We start from the raw sequence: 21,338 nt of genomic DNA on the forward strand, positions 1-21,338 counted from the left end.
TATATATCAGATAATAGGCAGCAAATGAAGACCGATGCTGAATTAATTCCACACTGTATTCAGTACCAACCAGTCAAACATACAGAACATAGTTTCCCACAAAGCATATCTCCATTTTCTCTTGAGTAAAGCTCTGTCATAAGTGAACATTATTCACTTGAAAAGGCTTAGTGACTGCTCTTCAAGGTTTGCCATTTTAATGAATGCCATAAATATGAAAAGTAAAATTAGGGGGTACCTGTCAAACCCTGACCCGACAACCTGCAGTATAAGAGAATATCTTGCCTAAGAACAGAGAACACCAAAATGCCATTCATTTTTCCTATGGGGAATGAGAGAATCACTTCTAAAGCTTAAGGTTTTGTATTAACAAAACTGTTGCAAGGTTCATTAAGGAAACACATTTTAAATTACTCTCTCTAAAAAGTCTTCGGATCATCTTACAGTCTCAGAAAGGATTGAGAGTATCTACTAGAACACATTTCAGCTACTAGAAAGGTTAGTATGGCACTACCTATTAAAAACTTACTTGGCACCAACAGCAGCATATCTGAAGCAGATTTGTCTCTGGACTTAGCACAGAAAACTCTGCAGCATGTCAAGCCTTCTGTGGTTTTACTGCAGGTACACATTGACCTTTTGTTAGCAGATGTCACATAAAATTTTAGCAATAATTTAAGATAGCTTAGTGCAAACCATGAGCAATTTTCAAAACCAGTAGTAGCTGGATTCCAGCTTACTTGTGAAATTACTGTAATAAAAGGCAATGTATTTAGTTCTCTTCTATTAAAATAGTTTTATTCAAAGTAAATTTTCACACTTGCTTTAATATACATTTCAATTAAAATGGAGCTTTATATTTTCAATATTCTTCAGTCCCGCTAGCACACAAAGGTTAGAAAACACCATCTGACCTGCCAACTAATTAACACGATAAACTTATAAGCATTTATTAATCTGAAAATTCCTACCCCTCTTCTGAGATTTGGACTGCATTTAGATTTATAATAGAAATTCTGTGATTTGTCTCTATTTTTTTTTAATACTCTTTACTGTGACTTTTGTTATCAACCACAGCTGCAGAAATCCCTCCTAAAAAACACGTAGTATTCTAAAATAGATGCAATATAAGAAAAGATATAATAAGATGTGGATAAGTTAGAAAAGCAAGCAATGATTTAAATCTAAATACTATCAATACAACTACGATGCCTTAAAAAAAAGAGTAAGCAATAGCCAAGTTAGATTCACGTATAAGTCCTTCATTTATTACCTTGCTTTTGATACACCTTTTGTTTTGTTAAAATTGTATACGCACTGAGAACATTACAAGCAATTTGACTGTGTGACAATGATAGAAAGAGGTGAATTGATTCACGCTTTATTGCCTTGCTTTGGGAAGTTCTCACTGTCCCAAAATTTAAGTGAACAGGGCAGCCACAATTGGTGTCAGAAAGAAACCACTCAAAGCTCAGCATACATTATCAGTTGTACAATCGATTGCCTTATAATTGCTGAATTGTCCATTTACTTTATGTTAATGGACACCAGTTATCTTCAAGAGTCAAGTGCAGTATTTGTCAAGTATTTATAAACTGTATAGACTAAACCTGCATTGGCATACCCATCTTCAAGTAGATTTGTCAACAGGCTTTGGCATATGCCAAAGGCACACTTATTCAGTAGTCTCTCACAGGACAACCACTTGAACTGTGCATGTACGCTTGTCAAACCCTACAGTTTCACACCTACATGATGGTCATACGGGAAAGACTATGAATGCATCCAAAGAGATCTGCTTCTGAAAGCACGGTACAGTGCAGAGCCCAGTAAAATCTTGCATTTTTAATTATAGCCATATTCTAGGCCGCCTACTGTGTGCCTCTTGAGAGCCCTCCCGGATCCGGTGTGCTCCCTCTTCTCTAGCCATCTGTGGGAGAGCTCTTCCAGCTACTGAAGTTACATGAAAACATTTCTTTCTTAAAAAACACTTTGTCCCAAGTTTTAAAACTTGCCTGTGCAATGTATGGAGATAAAATTTTGATAGCTTTTACCCAATGGAACCTATTCTGGAAAACTTGTGACCTTCAAGACATTTAGTATCCTATTTGGGGGCGAAAAAAGGTGTAAGCATGACCTAATAATATATCTACTTGCCTGGAAATTCCTAGTAATGCAGATTAGGTAAACCTACAGGTATATCAGATTACTCATATCTAAGATTAATTGTTCTAATGTAGACAAAATAGATGTAAAGCTCACATAAACAGAAATGAAACAATGGATATCTCAGCCTAGTGCTTGTATCTAAGATCTAAGCTATGATTCAGATAACAAGCAAGCAGATGCTTCACAGCACACCTAAATACAGATTCTGCTTCACACTGACATTGCCATCTTGTCTGCCTTCACAGACTAGAATCCACAGGACCCCCTTTTCCCATGGATTTCCCAGTATACATAAAAATTCAGGAAACACTGAGATTCAAAGCTCCTTTTGCTGTGTACACATTAGTCATTAATCTGGAGAGGCAGGGGGAAACACCACAACACAACAAAACAAACCAATCAACCAAACAACACCTCCCCCCCCAAAAAAACAAAACAAAACAAAAACCAAAACAAAAAAAACCACAAACAAACCCAAATAAAAAAGTCCCTTCTATTAGACCACATCTTGACACCTCCCTCTTTGGAGTGCTTAATGCTCCTTGGAATTGGAATTACCTGTTCTTACCATAAATTACTCTACTTAAGTTTTGCTGAGCTCTTGACCTGTTAAAAGGTATGTACCTTCCAACTGGTCTAGGAAAGTTTAAACTTTAGGAAGGGTTGGGGGGATGGCAGGCAGGGATTGGCAGTCACTTCTGTAAGTTCCCTCTCACTGTGGCATCTTACACTGTAAACTACTTTATTTCAATCGTACATTATGTTAACCACAGTCTGAAAGAACAGTACAATAATTTTTTTTATAAAGCACAGTAAAATTTGCCTCATCACAATAGATCCAAATCCACAGAATTCAATAACTATTCCTCTTCTGGCTCATTTTCTTTCCTGATCACTAAGTCACATTGTTTGGAAAAAGAAAACGGTTAGGTAGGTATATACTAATTTTTCTCTTTTTCTTTATCCTTTACATTATTTCTTCCAGTAGAGGAAGCAAAATCCATCTTAAAACATACATATCTCGCATGCAGTATGCTGCTCTAGAAATGTATCCACATGTATCTGGGTACTTGGAAAATTTCCCCAGAAGAAAACAACATGACACTGGCTAACATTAGATACCAAAATTTTGTGGGTTCATTGCCATGTGACAGTTCTAAAGATGGGAAATTATTATCTTGCCATGAGAACACCAGCATTACCAAAATGGTGAAGAATACAATGTCTCTAGAATTTACTTGGTGATTGTGGGCTACTTATACTACAATAATTAATCATTTTACAGAAAGCTACTAACTTCAACTTGAAAGAATTATTTCACTGCCTACTGCTAGCAAGTAGCCATCAACATAACTAATTTAATGAGTAGAAAATATGACACTTCAAACTAGAGTGTAGTGCTTTATGGATACTAAAATGGTATGGCACCCATACATATAGATGTCTAAGGAATACAGGTAGTGCTATAAGGAGAAAAAACAAGGATGCAAAATTGTATTTTAAGAATCAAGCAAAAGATCAAAGATGGCATTTAGGATTACAAAATAATTTCACTTCTTGAACTAGATGAGAACACTATACTACAGAGTCTTCATACTTCTCTTAGAACTTCACATAACTGCAGTAAGTCCTCCATGAAGAACATAGAGCCATGATTTAATAACTTACTGCAATGCTAATCCAGAAACTTCAGAGAATGATCTGCATTTGCTGACTTCTCTTCAAAGGCACATAAGAGCTCCAATCTTTTCAGCCAAGCTTTCATTTTAAATGCATTTAATCCAAACTGGAGGACTAGTTTTCCAACATTTTTTTTTCACTGCTGCAGATATCCAGGACTACATTAACCAAACATAAAAGCCAGTTAAAACAGCAGGAATGTAGTTTTGTTACCCCTATTTTCTCTTTCATAAGGAGTCATGAACTAAATGAAGAGAAATAAAGAGGGACCTTTTCACCATTATGAGGAGTCATTCACAAACTCACTTTTTAAGTCTTGACATAAAGCAAGCTCACAGAACATGTGCTGAACATCCACTAATACAGCAACATTAATTACCAGCGCTCAAAACTGGAAAGTAAGCTATTTTAAGCTGGGCAAAACAGCCTGCTGTTATCAATTAATGGGTATAATAAGACTGAAATAACCAGGGAGCTGCTAAATTCCTGTGTACAGCCCCCATCAGTTAATATTTAAAATAGGGAAACAATAACTAGACATGATTTAGGGTTTAGGAACTAACTACTAGACAATGGGGCTTTACATTTATGTCAGAAAAGGTAATGGATTGTGGTCTGGTCAATAAACCTTGAAGAACCACTTGGAACTGCCAAGATTAGGGAAGAAGTAAGCAAAAGGTAATTCCTACAGGGGGAGATTGCGACTACCGACTCACTGACCACCTACTTAAATGATACCACCTACTCAAAAGAAGACAATGAAGGAAGAAGACAGACCCTGCGCGCTAATCTACATGAGGGGCAAAGAAGAAAGAACCAATCATTAAGGAAAATAACAATGATTATGTATTAGTTAAGTTATAAATGTGAGAATTTTTGAGACAAGGGTGTGCTGTCTTGAGACAGGCACCCATTCACGTGCATCAAAGAAATTAATTTGAAAATACCTTGACTCTCTGTGTTATTGGCTTGCACACCAGATAAGTGAACCCTGTTTGTGGGACAACACTACCATTCCTAACGCTGGCTTCTGTATTCTGTTTTCTTTCATCTGCTTGAGCAGCATATCAAAACATTAAGAAACTTGATTCCACACAGTATAGGAGAAACTTAGCTGACTATGGCTAATCACATTCTCTACAACTAATTATGAAAACTGCAACAGATATACTGCCATGATCCACAGATGGGACTGTGACCTGAAATCTCAATGAAGCAATGCATTCCAGCTAGTGGATGTCGTATCTTCCTCTATGCTTATACTCATTTTTCTGAACTGAAGCAGGAAAATTTTATTAGAAAAATAAGATTTTTTTTTCCATTTCTCAGCTGAGGAAACTGAGAACATATAGCAAAACTTCTGCCTAAAACTCTCTAATAGAGATAAGCAAGATGAGAATAACTAGACTTGAACTAGACAGATTCCAAACTGAATTGTATTTTTGTTTGTTACAACATTTGATTATCTTCATAGACACCTTGATTTCCTGAATTTAATATTCAACAAATTAACTGATGATATGTCTTCTCTTCCAGCCCAGGGTTGTCTTCCATTGCAGGCTTTTGTCTTCAAGATGCTTCAAGAGCTGTGCTTTCACATTTATTTGGTTTAGCTCCTTCTCTGTACACAACCTAGATCAGAAAACTTAACTGAGAAGAAATAAATTCTCTTCCCCCAAAGACAGTTTTTACTGACCATCATCCTAGAAAGAAAACTTTGAGCACATTAGAGATCCAATGGTCATGGTAAGGCTGGGAAAAGGCCTGCCATCTACCTTCAAAATAGGAAACTTGTCTGGGATGATAAAAATGTTTGCTTTTATGCCATACATCCTCATACATCCTCATTCCAAATATGGCACATGCAAAAGAAGAGCCCACATGCCAGCCTAGAAATACGTGCCTGTCACATTTTTGTGATTTGAAATAGATGATTTCATTCCTGTCCTTGCCTCTCCCTGAGGATAAGCAGAATGCAAAAATACTGCGCCTGCACTTCTTCATTTTTTCCAGTACTTACATTTGATCAAAGTGCAGTTGATCAAAGCTAAGTCTTATTCTTTTTGTGCCTTACTTGAAATGGCCTGCTAACAGTCACTTCTGATGCTAAATAAGGTGCACTGAGGAGAAAATTACGGTATTAGTTTTATCTGCAAAAGTTTTGTACTTTTTTTTCCCCCTGTTGTATTTCCTGTTCTCCTGTTAGCAGTGTGGCATCTCTAAAATAGCTGAGAATAGTCAGGATTTTAAATAGAATAAGCCTCTAAACTACCTCATCTTTTCATAAAGCTTTCCACTGGTAGCCAACAAGTCCATCTGCATGATACAAAGGCGCACACTGCATGAAATGCTTTGAGCTCCACTTCCTTCTCTCCTTTCTCTCTCCTCCTTCCTCTTCTTTCTCTCACTTACTTTCTTTGCAGTAAGAAGCATTTAGGTTATACAAATTCAAAGTTTGGAAGGGCAGACCCTGCAATAAGTACAAGCTAACACTGCTGGACATAACAGCTCTGTCTCTCTTCATGACACACCACTACCTGATGAAGACCCACTCAAAGAATTTCTGCAGAAAATTACTGCCGCAATACTTTGTTACTTCAGTGAGTTATGCCTGGCAACTGTAGACAACCCTGAGACAATTGAAAACCCTCAAACTATAGAAATAAGAAGCTATAGTTTGGACTTTTTGCTCAAAAGTTTGATTAAAAAAATAATTCTTGCCTTACTGCACCTATGACTTGTCAAAAGAGAAAACCTTCTGGTCAGTGCTAGGAAATTAAAAGAGCTCTAGTTCATATTAAGAGACCTCTGGTTCGTTTCTGACTCTTCTTACATGTGGGGGTTCCGCTAGCAAACCTGAAAACATTTTCAGTCCATCCTATTGACAACAACTGCTGTTAGCTTTCAGATACGTTATTAACTAGGTTACTGAGAGAGCTTAAGTTGTCAAGAGTGCATTTAACTACCAATCTTCATATTTTTTTAAGGAAGTACCTTGATAACTTGGCTTATTCATTAATACACAGAACACTTACTAAAAGAAATAGGGAGTGTTACCTTTTTCTATTTGCATGAGGGATGAAATTACTTTCCCCCTCCTCCCATGCTGAGAAAATGACAAAGCTGCCAGCTCTCCGTGTTATCTTGCTGCTTACTAATACGAAGTAATTAATGAATTCAGAGTTCCCCAGTTGGAGATAGATTATTTGAATATTTAAAAATCCACCAGCTACAGTTGCATTCCTGTCCCAAAATGCCTCCATTCCTTCCCCACAGCATGGGAAGCTTTTTAGCTCTGTGAGGAAACACATGATTTCCCTATCCCTTAAACACAGGAGAATTATACATGCAAGACACTTGTGTGCGATGATTCCTTCACACAAGGCCCTTCGGATCAGAGAAGTGCTGTATTTTGCTCCCTTCAGCAAAGACTACCCCACACATAAAATTAGACGGCAGCTTGCTGGTCAGTGGCACAGAAAACAGATTTTATTAAAACAAGGCACCAGGAGAAGTGATTAATCAGCCATGACTGGATGATTAGATGGGAGTTAATAAGCTCATGATGCAATTTAGCTGGAACTCTGCCTAACTGATGGGTATCTGCAGACAGCATTCTCCTGAAAAAATGAAGTTGTCAAATATCAGAGTAGAGGTTGTGAAATTAAAATCTTTCATATTACAGAAACAGTTTAGTCTAGAAAGCACACACAATGTGTGCAATCAAATGCTTTCATTCTCTTAATAAGGTCTGACATGGATTTATGAGTGCACAAATCCAAAAAACTCCTAGCCTTAATTACAATGCCTTACCATGATATAACTGAGACTTTTAAATAAAAGTTAATGGAGATACTTGTTATATGGCTATTTTCTCCTGTTGTCCAGGAATTATTTCTGTCCGTATTTCAGTGCTTTTCTAATATAATTGGATCAGAGTGGCGGGGGGGGGAGACTGTGACATCCAGAGGAAAACAAGGACATTCTAGAACTAATGTTACTGAAGGAGAAAAGAACAGTCAGATATTAGTGTCAGGAACCAGGCTGTATACTGATCAATCAGTTATGCTCCAAAGTTAAGATCTGCTGTCAGTAACAGAAATGAGACAACAGTGTATAAAAACTATCAATCCCACAGATGTGGAAATATACGCAGCAGATCAAAAATGACAACATAAATGAAGGAAATAAAGGCTATCAAAAGAAATTTTAAAAAAATAATAACTAGGAAAAAAAGCTATTCCAATGCAAAAGAAACAGGTATCTGTCTTTTATTGCTGTACTCCGAAATCAGTGCAAAAATCAGTGTCAGGTTTATATTAGAAAGATAATTAATTCAATGCATACTGCTCTACTTATTAAAAACCCACTGAACTATGCAAAGGGGCAACAGAAGTTGGTTACACCAAGCTGCAAAACAAATTAGACTTTTAGCTAAGCATTTCCTCACGGATTGAAGTTTTCACTTAGAAACGAGTGAATGTTATGTGTTTGTATCACTCCCTTTAATCATCACCTTCCTGATCTCATTTTCAGGAAGCTCCTTCCAAATCCCAGCTACAGTAGGGTTCCTTCATACTTGGCGCTCTCAGTCTGACTTCTTGATTAGTCTAATCTTGCCCGCAGTCTGAACTGATCCATAATGCCAAAAGAAAACCAGGAAACTAATGGAAATGAAAAATCCACCCAGAATTAAGAGGCAAAATTGCTGAAATTTCTCTTCATGAAATGCAGTTAGACTATAAAAAGGAGATGGCTATGAATCAAACGTTTCTAATTGCTTTAAATACATGCAGAATAAGCATGAGATAAAGAATTTAGAAAATGTTCCCTACTGTATTGCACTCAAACCACTAGCGGTAGTTGTAGCCGCCAAATCCTCAGGAGATTTGCATTTCAAGTTACAAGGAAAGCCCCTAAACACTGTTCTATCCATGAAAGGTTTCAAAGAGTGGCCTGTGGTAAAAGACATTCTGAACAAGACAATCGATGCTGGGGGGTGGGGGGAAGAAGAAGAAGAAAAACAAAACAAAACAAAACAAAAAAAAAGGAAAAGAAAAAAAAAGAAAAAAAAAGGTGAGAAATGCCTTCCTAGATGTTTTAGCTTATAACAAGAGAATTTTTGTATTTCACTGATAAACTGTATGAAGCCAAAATGATCAAATTCTACTGTGAAGACCAACAAATCAGTTTATTCCATTAATCCCTTCCTTGAGCTTTTAAATGTCCTAAAGAGATCTCTGTGTTAAGGTATTATTTTCTCTACTGTTTTACATCAAGCCAGAAAAATCCTGATATCATCTATGAAAGTGATTATGATAGTAGGAAAAGTCACTGGGATTTCAGAAGAAATCTCGGTAGAAAGACTATCGCGTGCACTCTTTCTCTTCTCAACCCATGCCATGGCATCCGTGAGTTGAGAATGGACTAGGCAAGCTAGGTAGGTTCAGACATCTGAGCTACAAAAAGGCTAAGCAGTGTGCAATCTTGAATTGGAGGAAGTCTGCGTTTGAACTGTCATTTCCACACAAAAGTCTCAGTTCCCTAATAAAGTTTTATTTTCTACTTTGCAGCTTCTTGCAATACTCAGAGAGTCACAAGAAGCACTGGAGTCTCATACTTGCTGCAGTAATAGCATATAAGGATGCTTCCTATATGTTATGTTCCTCAGTGGAGAAACACTATAAAAAGGCTGTGCAATGTCAAGTCTGGATATAGAGAATGTAGGGCTACAACATCAAGTCAAATAAGTGGGTTAGTTGTAGCATTCACTGTCTGAAATATGTACCAAAAGATTGAAAGATATGTGTTAGCACCTTCCAGTACGCAATTAATGATATAATGAATTTACTGGTCTTACACGCTTACCTGTGAAACAACAGGAGTATTTTTCCTATCCGAACATAAGTGCAAACAGAAAAGAGTTCACACCAAGTTCTGTAGGTTTGGTTCATGGCATATTCCTCCCAAATTAACAGAAACGTTGAGAACTTTTTCGTTGATCTTACAAAATTTGAATGAAACTACAGAATGTTCATCAATCCCCAACAACAGAATAAGTTACTTGAAGAAGAAAAAAAAAAATTCAGCAACATAATATTTCACAAAATTTAGTGAACTACCAAAATAATCAGACAAGAATGCTTGTGATCTGAAATGAATGATTCTCAATACCAAGATACTCAGATTATTCTGTTTAAATACTTGATTTCTGTGTAAAAAGCTCTAAAAATATTTTAGCATTTTTTAAGCTATCCAAAACACTGCATTTACAAGTATAAGAGAGGGAGGGGAAAAAAAAAAAAAGTAAATTCACTGTGGAGGAAACATTTAAACATTAAGTCAATTTTCCTCAAATTTTCACTGGGAAACTTGAATGGCAGAATTTCAAAAACCTATCAAACACCATCCCTAAAAAAATAACCACCAGTAAAGTCTCTCACCTACATACTTTAGACCATTCCAGGACTTGGGAAAAATGATCTGCTAAATATTCAGTTCAAGAGTTGTTGACTCCAGTTTCAAGCCAAACTGGGAAAGGACTCAGAATTTTGCAGCCTGTGGGATTGCTACAGAAAGAGAACCGTGGTTTTTCTTCTCAGCAGGGGCAAACACTGGTTACCTAATATGTTCCTCAGAACATCTCCAAACCCACCGACAAGTTCTTTCTTTAAAATGAAGGCTTTGCATTTCACTAAGTAATGTACCTAAAAAATAGTGGCACACAGCTGAGGGGAGAGAGTAAGAAACTTCACCTGAAATGCCTTGGAACAGGCAAAGGATTTATCAGTTACTGACATTATTACAATTTGGAAAAATGCACAATTTCTTTTGCAGAAGTAAAGCTATACACAGTAAACTGCTTATAAGCTAACAACTGAACACCACCTGGAAATGGAATTTTACAAAAAGACCAAAAATGCACAAATATCCAGTTAACTAAAATAGTCTGCTGCTAAAAGACCTACATATACACTAGGTTACCTGAATTTCCAACATCAAATAATCACCACTAAAAAAATTGTGAAAAAAAATGATTTCCAAATTTGTCCCTTTCCTTCTTCTCTGTATGTACTGTTATCTTCTGTGACTCATCCCAATATTTTTTAAATAGAAACTTCTTTCAAGAAAAGTAAGTGTTCCGCATATTTATCAACAGACTCTCGGCTGCCAAAGGCTGCTTCAGGAGTGGAAGCTGCGTGTACCGCCATAATTACAAGCACATGCCACACCATCAGCAGTACCTGCACAAACAAGCATTAAGCACAAAAATCATATACAATAATGCAGGACTTCATAAACCAAATGAATTAGGTCTAAAGCAGATGACAACACCCAATCTAACAGAAGTCAGGGTTACTGGTAGCAGCCTGAATGCCCCCTGTTCTTTTCAAGTTTCTCTGCTTTGCTCTGCCTATTTCAAAGCACGCTCTTTCCGCAAGGAGAAGTAAGGACTGAGCTTTTGCTACCATCACATGAAAAAGGAAAACAAAGTCTTATCTATTTATGACAGAGAGAATGACAATTACTTGGAGGACTAAAGGGCAACTAACTGTCTAACCAGCAAACACTGGAAAAGGCTGCAGCCTAGGCAGAAAAAGGAGACTGCTAGGGAAAAGGAAGACAATCTTCAGAGCCCAGCAACTATCACATGTTTACCAAAAAGCCATTTATGGATCAAGATCAAAGGCCTTACAAAAGCAACGAAGGAGGGGATAATACCTCCTCTTCTCACTTACCATGTTGACAGTACTCTAAAAGCACAGGTTTCAATTTTAATTTCAAAACTAAAGGACAGATACCTACAAAGAGCTCAGGAAGAGTCAAAAAGAGCATACTCCCTTTTTCCAACCTAAATCTATGTGTGTGTGTGTATACATATACATACGTATATTTAACAGGCATGCTTTTGAAGGGGAAGGACTCAATCCAGACTGCCTGCAGGAACTCAGCAGGAGCCTTTACTGCAGCCGAGATCCTGCAGACTCTCCAAAACGGAGCCTGCTGGCGCGGGACCCGCTACCCGTCACAGAGACAAGAGGCGGCTCGGCAGGCTGGCAGCACTGGCCGCCGCCATCGGTCGGCAGCTCCCTTCCCAGCCGCGGCTGCCTGGGAGCCTGCGGTCCTGGCCCTTGCTGGGACGAGGCCCTGCCCGCAGAATGGCAGCTCAAACGCTCAAAACTAAAATCCAGGTTTAGGAAAGGCTGGGTGATCCTGACGCACAGCGAGGCAAGATCTTGGTTTACAGCTCCCGTTGAGTGCTGAGCTCATCCCAAGCCCTGCAGCCCTGCTGCTCTGAGGTGAGCTTAGCTGAGGTGGATGATCCTGCCATTCAAAAAGGCGGGATAGTGCCCCCGTGAAGAGCTGGGGTTCACAGCCTCTGCCGCGCTCACAGGTCCCAGCCTGGGCTATAGATCAGGCACCTGCAGCCCCGAGGCAGAATCTCACCTCTGTAAACAGAGCTGCTCCCTGTTCTCAGCCTTCCTCTGTTCACTTGCACCCCTGGTCCTAAACCCCCTCCTTTCTTTCACTTTCCTTCTCCCCGTCCCCAACTCAAGGGCTGTTGCCATCCTCATAAGTAAATTAAAAACGGTAATTCTCTATGATGAGAAAGAAACAAAAACCAAATCTGCCTGTTAACTTTAGACCTGGAGTAGTATAACTCTCACAAAACAGTAGCCCTTAAATACTTAAAATAGACTGATGCACTCACCTGCTTGGAAGGCTTTGATTTTACTACTGTTAATGAAACAAAATGTTTGATGGCTCTCTGGCACGACCTTCCAAACCCAGAAATCATACCTTCTCAGTGAATCAACACTACCACAGTCACTAAGGAATGGCTGGGCATCAAAAGAAATCATTTTTCCACAGACAAATAGTTGTTTGGTGTGAAATAACACATGTTCTCACCAGACCTGACATTTTTGTAAGATAATGTAGATTCATTCAGTGATGTAGCTACCATGGATTCAAATTTCTTATTGCCATGGGGAGATGCAGTTAGATACATGCAGATGTATCCTCACGCTTATAGTACCTATCCAGACCTGTTCAGCGACAACGTTCAGCGACAACCATGAGGAAACCATGCACGTTGATCACCAACTCCGACACACCACACAAGCAACATAGAGATGAACCCTGCTCCTCCCCAAACTCAATTCCTTCCCATTCCCTGTTCAGGACAGAAATCTAGTCTGCTCAGTCCTATTCAGTCTCACAATCGTAGCTCTATCTCTACTTTTCTTCTAAATGCTTTCATGTTGCTGCCGTTGAAATGTTACCCTTTGGGGAGGACTATTCACATCCAAACGTGAACAATACAGAAGTCAATGACGCATATACAGCATCATTTGCATCAAAAGCACCCCAAGGTGTCGAACCCCGCAAGATAAGGAGCGTTAGAAACACAATTGCATTAAGAAAATCTTGACTGAATTTCAAGATTAGGGTGGGTTTTTTTTTTTTTAATTACCAGCAAAGGTGTTGGCACGGTACCTCCTGGAGGATCAGCACACTGAACACATTTCAAGAGGAAGAATCCCCTGTGCAATCTTCCAGCTGCAGCTGCTTTGAGGTCCTACGGAGCTGCCTGATAGCAGACCGCTTTCTTGTTAGGCAGTACTGCGCACACCATTAACATTTTCCACGCTCTCAGCTTGTATAGCATTGCTATGCATTTCCTACACTGATAGCATTTTGCATCAGCCATCTATATATTCTTTAGACCTGCTATTATAAGCCACTGAGACAAAGAATCCCTCTGGTTTTGAAATTTTGCATCCACCTAGCCGAATATTGCAGAAAACTATCCCTACAAGAAGCCATTATAACACAAATGTAGATTTGGAGAATTTTCACATATATTATGAGATGTTTACATAGTGTTATAAACAATCTGTTTAAAAATATTGTATAATTATTATTTCCATTCTCAATATAATTGTAAAACTATAACTTTCATTTTTGCCAAGTTAATTAAATGTAAGCTCTTGGGCTTTACAAATAATTCGGATTACAGCTGTGTGCATTGCAAAAGAAGAAGAAAATACAATGTTTGAGTATCACACTATGCAGGCCTTGCCTCAGCTGTGAGATTAATGTAAAGTTGCACTTTAGACAGTCAGTAATTGGAGAGCTGTAACAGACAAGAATTGGATATGATCATGAACAATTCATATTTTGAAACACTTTTTACTAAGCTAAAGTATCAAGTTTTTGTATTTTCAAAAGAATTATGCTAATTTTTACCAAAAAAAGTTAACGAGATTAAGGCAAACAGTAAAAAGACAGTGACAAAAGTCACTTATGCAAGCTTAATTTCAGTCCATTCCTGTCACTGTCTTACAACACAGCCTTCCACATGTCCATTCCCTTTTCAACATCAACTCTGCCTCATTCGACATGTAGAAGAGAGGGTGGTCACTTACTATTTTATTTCATCCCAGCTCCATGTGCAACCATTGTACTGAATACTGATAAAAATAGCTGTTCTAAAGACATAATTATTAAATGCGTCAATTTTATGATGTTCACTACTGTAATGCTAATCTCACAAATATTAACTCTATTTTCATAATACCCCAGATGACATATAAATACATTTAAAGAGTAGCTTTCTTCAGCTACAGTGCTCAACTCCTGCACAAATCGGTCCTGAGGTATGAAGACATACAAAACCAGAAAAAATACAACTAGCAATCACTGCTTAGCTTACCGATTGTAACTGCTTAGCTGGACTGACCTTGTTTAAAAACTCGGTGTATTAATAGCTTTGGAGGACAATCCAGTAGCATTAAGAAAACGAGTGGTTTAAGAGACTATCATCTCAGCTTTACATAGGACTGCATAGCAAAACTGAGACTCTTCAGCATTCTGGACAGCATTTGATTGTGAGGATTTGGGGGGTTTTATATTTTTATCCTGTATTCTGCCTAAATACCATTTAGTATATAATTTCCAAGCATTGCAACAAATGATTTTTGTGGTTCTAAAGACAAATTTAACTGTACCATTTTCACTTTCTCTGTGCTAAAATTTCATTTAAAAAAAAAAACAACCAAAAAAACTACAAAAAAAAACTACAAAAAAAAGAAAAAGAAAACCCAACTCTTCCTGGACTTAACAGGGAATCTTTGCTGAATGGCATCAGTATGTTGCCATCTTTTATGCTAACTAGCTATAGGTTATAGATGGCAAGGGCATAATACTTATGGAATTGACCGGTAAAAAGCAGAGAAACAGACAATCCGTTTATTGTCTCATTCAAGCTAAAAGCTCCCCAGCAAACCTTGAGTCCCCCATCCTAATCTCCCTGCCAACATTTCTCAGCTGTCCTCATGGCAGCTCATTACATCAAAGTGCCAGTTTCGGTGACTTCCACACTGGTCATTTTCAATAGGTAGCTTTTTGTCCAGCTATTCTCAGCTTCTTTCCTAGGACCACATGGAATCTGAACCGATTCTTGTTTTAATCCTTGTGTCTAGTCCAGTTAGGTGCTGTGCAAAGCTGCAATCTCAGGGAAAGGTGAGGTCATCTTTACCGTCTCCCCCTCAAATGCATAGCTTTTCCCTTCCACTTCAACGGCAGAATTTAATTGGCTCTGGTTCTTCCTGAGTGTTCCAAAAACATCATCTTGCACATCAGTTTTCTGCTTTTAGCACCAGTGTCTAGCTTCAGACGGGTTTACAGAATACCCAAAACTATCAAACAGAAGCCTACTTCCAGCTCTGAACCTTGATCTCTTTGAGAACGGCCCAAGTGCAATCAGAGCAGATCTGAGAAACTCCAGCACATTCATTTAGCATGAAGTCTTCATGCTGCATTTGTTCTAAGTGCTTGAATGTCTTTACTGAGAAAGAAAATGTGAAATAAGATCCTTTGTCTTTTTTTTTTCCCTCCCCACCCCCATGTAGGACCATGCCTCAGGAGTTGACAGTGGCATTGACAAGAGTTTCACATCTTCATTACCAGGAGGACAGGAGAGAGCTTCCAAGCACAGAAGATCTCCATGGCATACAGTAGTAGAAAAGCACAGCTGCTGTGCAAATACTGGGAAAAAAAATGCAGAAAACTGCACATAGAAGTGTTCAGTAGACAATATGGCAACTAAGATAAATTTGCAGAAAACTAACAAAGGATTTAACCCTACATTTCATTTTGCATAAAAGTAAACATTTCAAGCACATTAAGGCAAATGGGAGCCAATTTTTTTTCTAAGTAATGACGTCTAGGAAGACAAATAGCAAAAAAGACTTCAAGTTCACTCAGAGTTTTTCAGTCAGAAAGTAAAGAACAAATACAGTGTGATTTCCTGAATAAGCGCTTAAAATCATCTCAACATAAATGATAGAGCGCTCTACGCTACCCTGATGTATTCTAGTACATTGCATATGGTGTCACCCAAAATACAGAAATTGTAATTACATATACATTGACTTTCTTGCTACAGATGACACACAAAGAATTCTTTACTTATTTCAGTAGTACATTTTTTCTAATAAGCAATCAAAAAGCTGACACTTGATGTGAAAGGGCACAAAAGCAACTGAGAGAAATCCATCTGGTTCCATACAGTATAAGTGAGTTTGGTGCATCTGTCCTGCAAGAGTCATTAAAACACAATTCCAACAAAAGCACGTTACACTCCAAGTGCAGCTGATTTTACTAACAAGCAATGCACGTAGCACGAAGCCTAGCCATTAGCAGAGGAATTGAACTTTCCACCCACTTTGCTGATAAAATTGCAGAAAAAACCCCAAAAACAAACCACCAAACCCCATAGCAGTCTCATACTCTTCTATATATACCTGAACAAAAAAAGCCCATGCACACATCTCCTGTTGGCAGAACAAAACACAGATCGGCAAATAGGAGCTCCAGAAGCTCTCACCAGAATAGGCGCCTCTTTACTCTATACCCTCCCAATGAAATGAGATTTTGCCGTGAATGGATGGTACAACAATAAAATTGGCACTCGCTCCTCTTCTGGTAGATCAGAGTGAAAAGAATGTTTTACCACTGCTGACAGAAATAATTAAAGCTGCTGTGAAAGACAGTTTACCAAGAGTTCTCAATCACTCCAATGAAAAGGTGCAGTTAACAACAATCCTTTGCACGGGATACATCATCTCTCATCCACATAAAGATGCACACCATATCGGCAAGTGAAAGCAAGTCACGTACCATGTGTATTTATATGTGTCACATAGATTATTTATCTCATCTATTCACCAGGGTATGGCATGTAACATACAATCTGGAGTCTTCAAATTTCAATGGCCTCGTTTATGATAATTATCATGGAGGACTATAAAAGACATCACAAGGCAAAAGAGTAGTACGTTATTTATGTCATGAGACTACTGGATATATTTCAGAAACCCAAGCAAAGCAAGTATAACTCAAGGAATCACAAGCTCTTATTAGTTTCAAAAGAAAAACAGGTTTTTGTACTAGCCAATATAAAAGATATGTGACTTTGTGCTTGTTCACTTACAGTAGAATGTCCTTTAAATGCCAAGCTAATTTGATTTCCTGTACCTAGTCACTGTACCCAAAACTTTTTATCTCTTTGAAGTAATAAATGCATTAGAATAGAACAAAAATTCAAACTAGCCACTTGTTATATAAATACAGATAGTAGCAGTTTTGAATCCTCAAATTCTCCCTTTAGAAAAAAATAATTTATAATGAAGCATATGAAAAAAATACCTTTGAAATATATTTCAAATAAGAGTTAGTAGGAATAGCCTTTATGAAGGTTACCTTACACTTCATTTTAATTTGCATACCCTCTTGGCAATTTTTTATTTTAATAGCTATTTTTTTTTATGCAGTGTGTTTGCTTGAGGATGATTTCAAAAAACTTTCAGACAAAGGTCTAAATAATTTCCTGAGGCAACTGAGACTAAAAAAAATATCTGATGTTTTTCCATATCAAATATGTCTGGATACCTTTTCTTTCAGCAGCTCTAGAACTGTTACACAATAGAAAAGTGACTTGGTGGAGAATTTTATAGAATCTGGAAAATTCACCTGTATGTCATCAATAGGGACTTAAAGTAGGTAAGCTTGCTCAACAGTATGCATGCTGGCCCTGATTTTGGCCAAGAAACTGGTAGTAAGCAGCATCATCACCTACTTTGCCTGCTATATATCATGGCTGAAATCCACATGCTGGATCTAAAGGTACCAGTCGTTGTAAGAACTTTTATGCATCATCAGTATCAGCAAGACATGACATACTGAAAATAAGAATTAAGGCAGGCAATCCCTGGATATACAGGCAGGACAGTCCGAGTAGGACATATGGAAATCATTTTCCTTGTTATAAAAGGGGAGACGGGTAATAGCATACTATGTACAGGTCTGTTGTCTAACTTTTATGAAAAAGACGTTTAAAACTCAAAACTGAAAGAAGCCACAAAATTATAAATCCCTTTCGCACACCTGAGACCTGGCAACTTCCTTCCCATGTGCCTGTGGCACCTCTTCTGAGCAAAAGACAGCAGTGCAGAAGGTACACCAGCACAAGAGCAGTTGATGGTAATGTAAAACAGCCATCTTTGCCTTCCTTTCCTCCTATATGGATGTAAATTTAGGTCACTTTCTCCTACCCAATATCTATCACGTCTGGAAGAACATATCTACCCTTGTTTCTAATATTGTTTATCTTGTCCAGAAATCTCAGAAGTTACTGAATACAAGAGTACTAATGGATAGATGGCCAGGCTTCATTTCCTAAGAAAATTAGGGCAAATTTCCAGGAAGTGATTTGACTATGGCATTTCAGCACTTTCACAAGGAGAAAGTACTAAATGGTAGAGCTCTTGAATCTAGCAAAGGAAGATCTGATTAAAAAAAAAAAACACAAACAAACAAAACAATGAATAATCAGAGTAAAAAGAATCAGACGCAAAACACAGTTACAACATCTTCCGGTGATCGTTCCTAAATTATTCTGGAAAGCCGTGGATTTGCTTTCTCAGGATCATTCAGTCTCATAAGCTTTAGTGAAAAACAAGGCACTGGCCTCTGAAGAGGGCTCACTGGAAAAATTTAATGACCAGGCTAAGAATAGAGGACCTGAAGGTTTTTTCTGGTCTTAAATGCTTTATAAAAACCTAAGGATTTCCATTTTCATATTTTACCTGTTTTTCTAATAATACAAAGTTACGCTCAAAAACCAAGTCAAAATAATTACAAAATAATACCTGGGCTGTAGGCCCATCTAGGACAGAGCAGCTATAACTCTGCTTGCCTAAGAGACCAGGGGCCATACTCTGGGCACACATGTAATGATAGTCTTCATTTATGTGATTATTTACTATTCTCTTTCCACAGGACACCTCCCTTTGTCCTTCCCTTTTTCTGGTTCATTTCTGTGGATGAACTAACAATAAAAGAAGTACATGCATATAGCACTCAAGTCCCCAGCAAAATCAAAAATTTACCTGTTTAAAATGAAAAGCGTAAATAATGCTGCCTGAACAAACAAAACAGGTTGTGGTTTTATTTTTTAAACCAAAAGCATACAATCAAGCTATGAATTTCAATGTTTTAATAAACTGCCAGAGCCAAGCATAGTATTTTAACGGGAAATGATAAAACCTCAGAGCACAAAGTAACTACTCAGTGCCTAGGGCTAGAAGAAACCAAGCACTACACACGTTCTTTCTTATGAAATTTCACTCATGTTCCACTGTTGCTTTGATACTAGCATTCAGCTGATTCAGGAGAGAGAAGTAGGTATACTCAGATAGATGGATCACTAATCTCATGAAGTATGGAAATACTCATTTTGGGATTCTTGCACTAAAAAGGTAGGTATTTATTGCAGAGGTAATCTTGCACATTTAGTACATCCTAATAGAGAATTAAAATTAAATCCAGTTAGTGCACATAGTTATTCTTGCTTAAGAACAAGGAAAGCTGTTTATGGTTCTGACTCAAGTCAGCATGAGATTTCGTTCATATTACTCAACCATTTCATTATTGCTGACTTACCTGTTATATAATAAGAATACCTATTATATAAACATAGCATTCAAGAGATTACACACCACAAAAAGCAAAGAAGCACAAGGAGACCACTTTTAAACACAGCAGCCTTAATGATTTCTAAGGTAATGAAAATTAATAGAGGACTGAAAAGACCTCTCCTTGCAGGACTCTTTCCATTAGAAAACTGAGGTCATATTGAGTCCAGTTTATAGTAACAATCTCTCAAGTAATTGCTATACTTTATTCTCCTAAATGAAAGAAAACACTGTTATTCTAAATAAAAAATTGATGCTGCTCCAGGAAGATAATAGTGCTTCAGATGTATGCACAAAATTATCTCTTCTCATAAAACTTAAAGTAACCACATCAGTCATTAAATGCAACACTCATGTGTTCTAACAGTTACTTCAAATAGGAAGCTGCCTACATAAGTACCTACCCTATGATAAATACCTATAAACACAAAGGAAAACTTTATATATTTTTTCATCGAACCTACATACAGATACCAAATATCAGTTCTGTTAATTTATCAGCAAGTACATATTCAGTCATTTTAGTATTATCATTATTTGTGGCTTCCAGAGACTTACTAGAAAGAAAAATAATGACACTGACAACAACATGACCTTGTTCATCTACAAACTACTATTTTCAAGTTTATTCTCTTCTAATATCAACATATCAGTATGCAAGAGACACACAGGCAGATTCCTAATGCATTTGCACAGAAGGCAAGCAAAATTTGCTGTAGACATATATTCATTATTCAGTGAACACCAGCTGTCTGGGTTGGTATACCTGTAGCTCTGTATCTTCTGCTAGTGTTGGGATTTAAAAGGTGTTGAGAGCACAGCAAACTACTCCATAAACAGGTAACAGACACATAATGACCACACTCGGAGACCTTGCTTTATCTTTCTCGTGCTTGTCTCAGAAGACCCCTGAGGACAGAGCACTGTACATCAGTACAACTGCCATCAATCACTTTTCTTTAGGCACGGCTATGAGAGCCCAGAACTCTGACCTTCACGGTTATGCACAGAAAACATCAATAATTGTTTCCAGGAAATACCAGATTACCATCAAGCATGGTTCTTCCAGCTTGGATTATGTAGGTCCCATCAGTCACTGTGCCCTACGAAAGTCTTTTTCTTTTTCTCCTCACGGTCAGCGCAGAAAATAGTCCAGAACTAGTGCAAATGTTCCGCATGAGACCTCTACAAAGCTCTCCTTAGCCTGCCCTCTTCCCAGCAGAATCCCCAAGCTCACATTTTCTAACCATTCTGCAGAGAACTTGGTTCTTTATCCCGTGTTCTCTAGATGTGATCTCTGTATTGAGTAAATATTCACTTAACAGTTGGCCCCAAGACTCTGCTAAAGACAGCCCAACAGAAAATCTGCCAATTTATGTTATGATTTTTAAAAAGTTTCAATACTTCGTATTTGAAAATTGAATGGTTTTTTTGTTCACTCTATTC

At 37.8% G+C, this 21,338-nt stretch overlaps 1 protein-coding gene across 9 annotated transcripts in view; it reads right to left on the reverse strand.

The window, feature by feature from the left end:
* Positions 1-21,338, reverse strand: part of RYR2 (ryanodine receptor 2) — a 456,533-nt gene that overhangs the window by 300,788 nt on the left and 134,407 nt on the right. The gene's annotated exons all lie outside the window — the stretch shown is intronic.

This window comes from Aquila chrysaetos, chromosome 13 (genome assembly GCF_900496995.4).
Source record: "Aquila chrysaetos chrysaetos chromosome 13, bAquChr1.4, whole genome shotgun sequence".
Classification (NCBI taxonomy): domain Eukaryota; kingdom Metazoa; phylum Chordata; class Aves; order Accipitriformes; family Accipitridae; genus Aquila; species Aquila chrysaetos.